The sequence below is a fragment of the Lithobates pipiens genome, unplaced genomic scaffold (assembly GCF_037356315.1).
Source record: "Lithobates pipiens isolate NorthernLeopardFrog02 unplaced genomic scaffold, aLitPip1_a1.2 Scaffold_28, whole genome shotgun sequence".
NCBI lineage: Eukaryota > Metazoa > Chordata > Amphibia > Anura > Ranidae > Lithobates > Lithobates pipiens.
The window spans coordinates 46,236,350-46,244,352 of record NW_027507789.1 but is presented as its reverse complement, the minus strand read 5'-3'; positions in this window follow the sequence as shown (position 1 = coordinate 46,244,352).

Sequence of the window (8,003 nt, the reverse complement as noted above, 5' to 3'; positions counted from 1 at the left end):
GAGGAATAAAGAGAATTAAAGAGAATTAGAGAGAGAAATAAAGAGAATTAAAGAGAGAGAGAATTAAAGAGAGAGAGAAAGAGAGAGAGAAATAAAGAGAGAGAGAATTAAAGAGAGAGAGAAATAAAGAGAGAGAGAATTAAAGAGAGAGAGAAATAGAGAGAATTAAAGAGAGAGAGATTTAAAGAGAGAATTAAAGAGAGAGAGAATTAAAGAGAGAGAGAGAATTAAAGAGAAAGAGAGAAATAAAGAGAAAGAGACAAATAAAGAGAACGAGAGAAATAAAGAGAAAGAGAGAAATAAAGAGAAAGAGAGAAATAAAGAAAAAGAGAATTAAATAAAGAGAAAGAGAGAAATAAAGAGAACGAGAGAAATAAAGAGAAAGAGAGAAATAAAGAGAACGAGAGAAATAAAGAAAAAGAGAATTAAATAAAGGGAAAGAGAGAAATAAAGAGAAAGAGAATTAAATATATATATCCAAATAACAGCTCATCTTCCCCACACACAGGTGCAAAAGGTAGCAGAATTCTTGCTGGGCGGTGTATTCGTGTATGGGACGAACACGCTTAGACCAAAACCTCTGACACTGCGCTTACATAATATTTTCCCATTCTGGTCAATTTCTAAAATGGCGACTGTAAACAAGAGAAGGAAAGTTGACAGTGAGGGCCGCCGCTTCCAGGACAAGTGGAAAGTGGAATATTTCTTCACTGAAATACGGAATCACTGTGTTTGTCTGATATGCCAAGAGACTGTGGCTGTTTATAAGGAATTTAATGTCAAGAGGCACTACCAGTCGCGACATAGCACATATGACAAGCTAACAGGGCGCGACCGCAGTGAAAAGTTGAAGCAACTTGAAGCTGTTTTAATGTCGCAACAGCGATTTTTCATAAGAGCCCGTGAGTCAAATGAAAATGCCACAAAGGCAAGCTATGAGGTGGCAACGTTATTTGCTAAAAATTGCAGATCTTTTGCTGAGGGTGACTTCATCAAAGAATGCGTTATGAAAATGGTGGAGAATATCTGTCCAGAGAAGAAGCAAGAGTTTCCCAACATTTGCCTGGCTCGTAACACTGTAGCACGGAGAATTGAAGAGATTTCATCAGATATTAAGAGACAGTTGACATCCAAAGGAGCGGATTTTGATTTCTTTTCAATAGCCTGTGATGAAAACACGGACCTATCTGACACGGCTCAGTTGCTGATTTTTATGAGAGGGGTGGAAGATGAAATGAATGTGACTGAAGAGCTACTTGACCTCCAGAGTCTTATGGACCAAACAAGAGGAAAAGATTTGTTTGTTTCTGTTAGTTCCGCCATAAATGACATGAAACTGCCTTGGAACAAAGTTACTGGGATTATTACTGATGGGGCACCTGCCATGGCTGGTGAGAGAAGTGGATTAGCAGCCCTAATCTGTAACAAGGTGATTGAAGAAGGAGGCAAAGCTATTAAACTCCACTGTATCATTCATCAACAAGTCCTTTGTGCTAAACATCTCAAATATGACCATGTTATGAAACCGGTGGTGAAGACTATTAATTTTATTCGCTCTAAAGCCCTGTGCCACCGCCAGTTTAAACAGTTTCTACTGGACATCCAGGCTGAATACGAAGATGTTTTATATCACAACGATGTAAGATGGCTCAGTCGGGGGTCTGCACTGCAGCGTTTCTACTCTCTCAAAAAGGAAATTGGAGAATTCTTGGAAACAAAGGGACAACCGATGCAAGAACTATCTGATCCGATGTGGCTGGCCGATTTGGGGTTTCTAGTTGACATAACCAAGCATCTGAATGTCCTGAACACGAGTCTTCAGGGGAAAGATGCAGTGGTGAACCAGCTTTATTCACACCTCAAAGCCTTTGGAACAAAGCTGCAACTTTTCATAAGGCAGTTGTCACAAGCACAACCCAATCTTATACATTTTTCAGCGTTGCAGGAAATAATGACCAGTTTTCCACAGGACAATATCAGTGCGCAAATGAGCAGATATGCAGCAGACATCACATCTCTGGCTGGGGAGTTTAAACAGCGCTTTCAGGATTTTGCAGCTATTGAAAAGGAGATCAGCCTTTTCTCCTCTCCATTCTCTGTTGACCCCGATGATGCTCCAGATCAGCTGCAGCTTGAGCTCATTGAGCTGCATTGTGACAGCGAGTTACGCAGTCGTCACCAACTACTCTTTCTTGTGAACTTTTATCGCCAACTGGATAAAAGCCGGTTTCAAGAGATTCGAACATTGGCTAAGAAAATGCTGAGCTTGTTTGGCTCAACATATATATGTGAGAAGACGTTCTCTGTTATGAACTTTAACAAGAACCGCGTGAGGACAAGACTAAGTGACTCTCACCTGCGGGACATTTTGCGCATCAAAACCACTGCCTTTGACCCAGATTTGACCTATGTGCTGCAGTCCAGATCTCAGTTTCACCCTTCACATTAATGCAGACAAGTTTTCTTTTTCAATTCAGATTAATGTAAAATCTCAGTTAGTATCAGTTGGTCTAAATCAGTTATGACTATATTTCACAAGATGGACACTTGGTTTTATGTTCCTGTTCATATTTTTTTTTTAGCTTAAAAGTTGACAGACAGCCTTTATTAATGTACTTTAGAATGTTCCTGACATATATTTCAGCTTCCTGGATTTTTTTTTTCATCCGGCCTTCATATATGAAAGGCAGAGTGATTTAACACCTGTGTAGATTTGTCATCCATGTGACGAAATGAAAAGTATGCCGTTTGCAATAAACTTTGGTTAAAAATTTAATTTGCATTTCATTTTAACGGTTCAAAAAAAGTCAGGCAAAATGGTCGGCCCTCATGCATGTTCACTTCATGAAATCCGGCCCTCTTTGAAAAAAGTTTGGACACCCCTGGGCTAACTGGTCTGTAATTACCAGGGATGTATTTTGGGCACTTTTTAAATATTGGTGCTACATTGGCTTTTCTCCAATCACCTGGTACCATTCAGTAGGCGGTCAGTAAAAAATAGGAACAATGGTCTGGCAATTATTAATCTGGTGCAGTTGTTCATGCCAATCAGCATCTAACTTCAGCTTGTTCAGTTAAGCTTTGACAGCTTTACAGCTTTGACTGTTTCTATGCAGAGCTCCACCAGATTTTGCACTCTCCAGTTTTAGTAAATCAACCCCATTGCGACTTCAGGGTGTCCGCTGAGGGCTATCAGACTTCATTTACAATGTGTTGGTGAAGTACTGAAGTCATCTCTGTCAGTTCTTCTCTCTGCATCAGTAAGCACCATCAATCTTGAGGAAGAGGGAAAGATGTTCCTGTGGTGTCATGTGACTGGCCTGAAGACTTTGGAAAAGGTGAGTATAGAAAAAAAATCTAAAATACCCATGAGGGACCTTTGCAGAGGGAAAAGTGTGGGGCTCACACTGAGAATTTAACCCGACTTCAGTTCCAGAAGTGAAAGGAGGTCTACTACATGGATTTTGGGAATTCCATAAGGGATAATTCCACATTAAGCATGCCTGAGTGGTGGTTGAATAACTCTAAAATGCTTAGTAATATGAATATGTCCGAAACATGGAAAGGAGCATTCCTGGAATTCATGGGTTGTTGAAGATGACGACCGTGCAGAGATTAACGGAAATTACAGTGGTCTCATTCTTTCACACGTGGGAACCATGTCTGAACAGGAATCCACATCCCCAAACCACAAGTGCAGGACAAAGAGCAGGCTGACCATGTGAGGCCTTCGTGGAAGCACTGACGTAAAAAAAGACCAACTGTGCAGGGAAGATTCAGGGACTTTCTTATGGGAAAATTGGTGAAAATAGAAAGGTAAAGGACCAGGACTGCATAATTTGATCATTATATAAGGTTAGAACATGTTGTATCCAGTATTGGACTTTTTTCACATGACCTTATTTACATTGTGTGCACAATTATTAGGCAAGTTGTATTTTTGAGGATTAATTTCATTATTGAACATTTACAGTGCTCTCGAACAATCCAAAATATTAATAAACCTCACACCTGAATATTTAAGAAAATAAAGGTGAGGTTTTGGCTTTCTAAAGCCTCATACACCCGATCGGATTTTCCGCAGACAAAACCTTGGACTTTTGTCCGAAGGGCGTTGACCAAGAACTTGTCTTGCAAACGGCAAGAAATTGTTGGCCAACAAACACAAGCGTAGTGACGTACTACATGGTTTTTCAGCTCTTTAGCACCACCCTTTGGACTCCTGCTAATTTTGTGTTAGAATTTTGGTGAGTGTTGATTCGCGATTTTCAGTTTGCGCATTTCAGTTTGTTTCTGAACGGCTGTTCATCAACCAGCTATGTTGCGGAATCGGAGGAGATATTATTATTATATTATTGGAGTTATTGCTTTGACCCAAGTCCAGTCCAGGAATAGGAGGAAGAGAATTTCTTGGACCAAAAATTGGTTGCTTTATTAATCGTGACCAATTATGTCATATGCCTTTGCTGCGGTAGCTCCAGGAGAATAAGCCAGATGATTTTCAGAATTATTTCTGGAAAACGGACCCCTGCTTTCACCAACTCTTGGCATTGTTGACCCCCCATATTAAGAAGCAGGACAAATGCATGAGGCTTTTATTTTATTTTTTAATGAATAATGATTTGATTTGGTATATTTTCTATATTTTTGGATGCATAGAATGCACTTTTTGGTTAAGTTCTATTGGCAGATAGCATGTCTAATTTTATTTGTTTTCTTTTTTTAATGCACAATAAAAAAATTGTGGAGAATAATACTTGGCTATGTGTTTTACTTCAAATGACAGTTTGGGAGTAGGCAGTTACATTTTAAAAAATGGAATGTAAAATTAACAAGGGACACCAACATAGTTGTATCTTTGATCTTAAAAACTACAGGATAATCGTGTTGTGGTAACTTGCACAAAAAAAAATAACAACAAGCATAATAATATTATTCTTGATATCCCTAGAAACAAAAAAGCATTTGAAAATTAGTTTGCAATAACTCCATCAGTATCACCAGCAAAGCAGCTTCATTGTTATCCCATTAAAGAAGAATAGAATTGTGCGCTGCATTTCAAGATTTCATAATTTGCCACGTCATGAATGTTAATTCTCCATTATGAACGCTAGTTTACAAAACCGACCGCTTCTGGCTCATCCTTGCTTTCGAGCATACATGTTTGTACTTTGGACTTTTGTCCGACAGACCTGTGTACACACCGTCCACCAACAGCCTGTCATCACACAATTCCCATCATAAAATCCAATCGTGTGTACAAGGCTTTAGGAGAATATCTATGTGTGCACAATTGTTGAGCAACTATATTGTGAAGAATTATTATGCAACTAAATGAAAAACTAACATTTTCCCATCTCATTTGTTTATTTTTATTTGTTAAAGTGAGAATAATAAACAAACAAATTAAAATTTACAAAGAAACATTTCTGACATAAAAAAATAAATAAGTGACCAATATAGCCACCCTTCTTTTCAATAACAGTCATAAGGCTTCCATTCATGGCATGTCAGTTTCCTGATCTGTTGACAATCAACTTTTTGTGCAGCAGCAACCACAGCCTCCCAGACACTGTTCAGAGAGTTGTACTCTTTTTCTTCACAATAAATCTCCCGTTTAAGAAGTGCCCACAAGTTCTTAATAGGGTTTAGGTCAGGTGAGGAAGGGGGCATGTCATTTTTCTTTCATCTTTAAGGACGTTACTGGCTAGCCACGTAGTGAAGTACTTCGATGCATGCGGTGGAGCATTGTCCTCCATAAATATCATGTTCTTCTTGAAAGATGCAGACTTTTTCCTGTACCATTGAAATTGTCTTCTAAAAATTGGTTACAAATAGGGATGAGCCGAACACCCCCCAGTTCGGTTCGCACCAGAACCTTCGAACGGATCAAAAATTTGTACGAACTTTAGAACCCTATTAAAGTCTATGGGACTCGAACGTTCGAAATCAAAAGTGCTATTTTTAAAGGCTAATATGCAAGATATGCAACAGACAACACCAGCAATAAGGGGTATCATCAGGTGTATATTGTGCTGGAGACACACAACACCCACTTTAACTTCTGCAGATGCCTGTATTAGAGAACAGCAGCAATAAAGGGTAGATACAGGTGTATACTGTGCTGGAGACACACAACACCCACTAACTCCTGCAGATGGCTGTATTAGAGAACACCAGCAAAAAAGGGTAGATACAGGTGTATACTGTGCTGGAGGCACACAACACCCACTAACTCCTGCAGATGCCTGTATTAGAGAACACCAGCAAAAAAAGGGTAGATGGAGGTCTATACTGTGCTGGAGGCACACAACACCCACTAACTCCTGCAGATGCCTGTATTAGATAACACCAGCAAAAAAAGGGTAGATGGAGGTTTATACTGTGCTGGAGGCACACAACACCCACTTTAACTCCTGCAAATGCCTGAGAAAAGAACACTGTCCCTGCCTTTCTTGCTCTTTCCCTGCTCTCCGCAACACACTACACAAGGCCACCGCGCTGGCGGCCTTATATAGTGTGGGGCGTGCACTAAACCCCCTGAGCTATAATTGGCCACAGGCATCCTGCCTGTGGCCAATTATGGTTCTCCTCGCTGCCGGCGCTGTGATTGGCCAAGCATGCAGGGTCACAGTGCATGCTTGCCCAATCATGAGCCAGCAATGCACTGCGATGGCGTAGTGCATTGTGGGGCGTTCGTGCCACACGAATTTGGTGCGAACAGTCCACAAAGTTCTGAATTCGCCGAACAGACGAACGGCTGATGTTCGAGTCGAACACCGAGCTCATCCCTAGTTACAAACTTAGAAACATGTTAAACATTCAACAGCACCAGTGTACAATGCAGCTCCCAGATCAATAAAAGCAGCAATCTTCCCAGAATAAAATTATAGTAAGGAGAGAAAAGGGTACATACAATATATATATATATATATATATATATATATATATATATACTGTAAACAGTACAATATCCCCCCCCCCCCCCCCCCCCGCTGTACTAAAAGAGCTTGTATTTGGTGCCCATCAAGGCTTACACAAACCTCGCTGCTCACCACAAATTAAACCCTCAACCAGGAGGCAATTAATCTGATGCTGGGGAGCTTTTTTCTGTCCAACCACCCCATACCTTAAACTTATCAGGTATCCCTCTTAAGATATGTGGCTTCATACATCGGCAGACCCTTGTTTATCAATGCCTGATGGTGGGGGCCATGGGTTTCTTCCATGACAAGATAATTACTTTACATGCTTAATACAGGAGCAGGGTGAGCAAAGTACGGATCACCTTTTTGGGTGCTAACGTGTCCACCAGGCCCAACAGACAAACTTCTATAGATGGTTTTATGGTAATCATAGTGACCGACTTAACAGTCAGTCACCTCCACCCAAAACTGCCGGACATGCGGGCAATGCCAGAAGATGTGCAAAACATCTGCCCCAGGTGCATCGCACCTCCAACAGTTTAAAGGGTGCACAGAGAAAATTCTCACCATTTTAGCAGGTGTGTAGTATATTCTATGGAGGAACCTAAACGGCATCAAGTGACCACTCGCCGACCCCAATCTAGCAAATGTGGCGCTCTATACATCATCCCAATCATCATTGTCAAGCTGCGGGAAATCCGACAACCGTGTAGCATGGCAGGAGGCCAAAACCTTATTTATTAATATATTTATCTATTAAAATGCTTAACCTACGCAGTCTTACCCGAAGGCATCAATGCACAAAACAAAAGACTTTGACATTAAAAGACCTTAGGAGAGCCAACATACCAACATGACAACATACAAAATCAAAACCTGGGGGTCTGTCCATCACACCCCATTAAAATTAGGTGACTCCAAAAGCTTGTACAAAAAGTTTGGTTTTCAATTTCTTTTCGAAATTTTGCGAAGTCATTCTCAAGTCTCAATTTCAGAGGCAAGGAGTTCCAAAATTCAGCTCCTTGTACTTCACTTGTTCTCCCTCCGCAGGTTTTCTTTTTACATTTTGGAATCTTC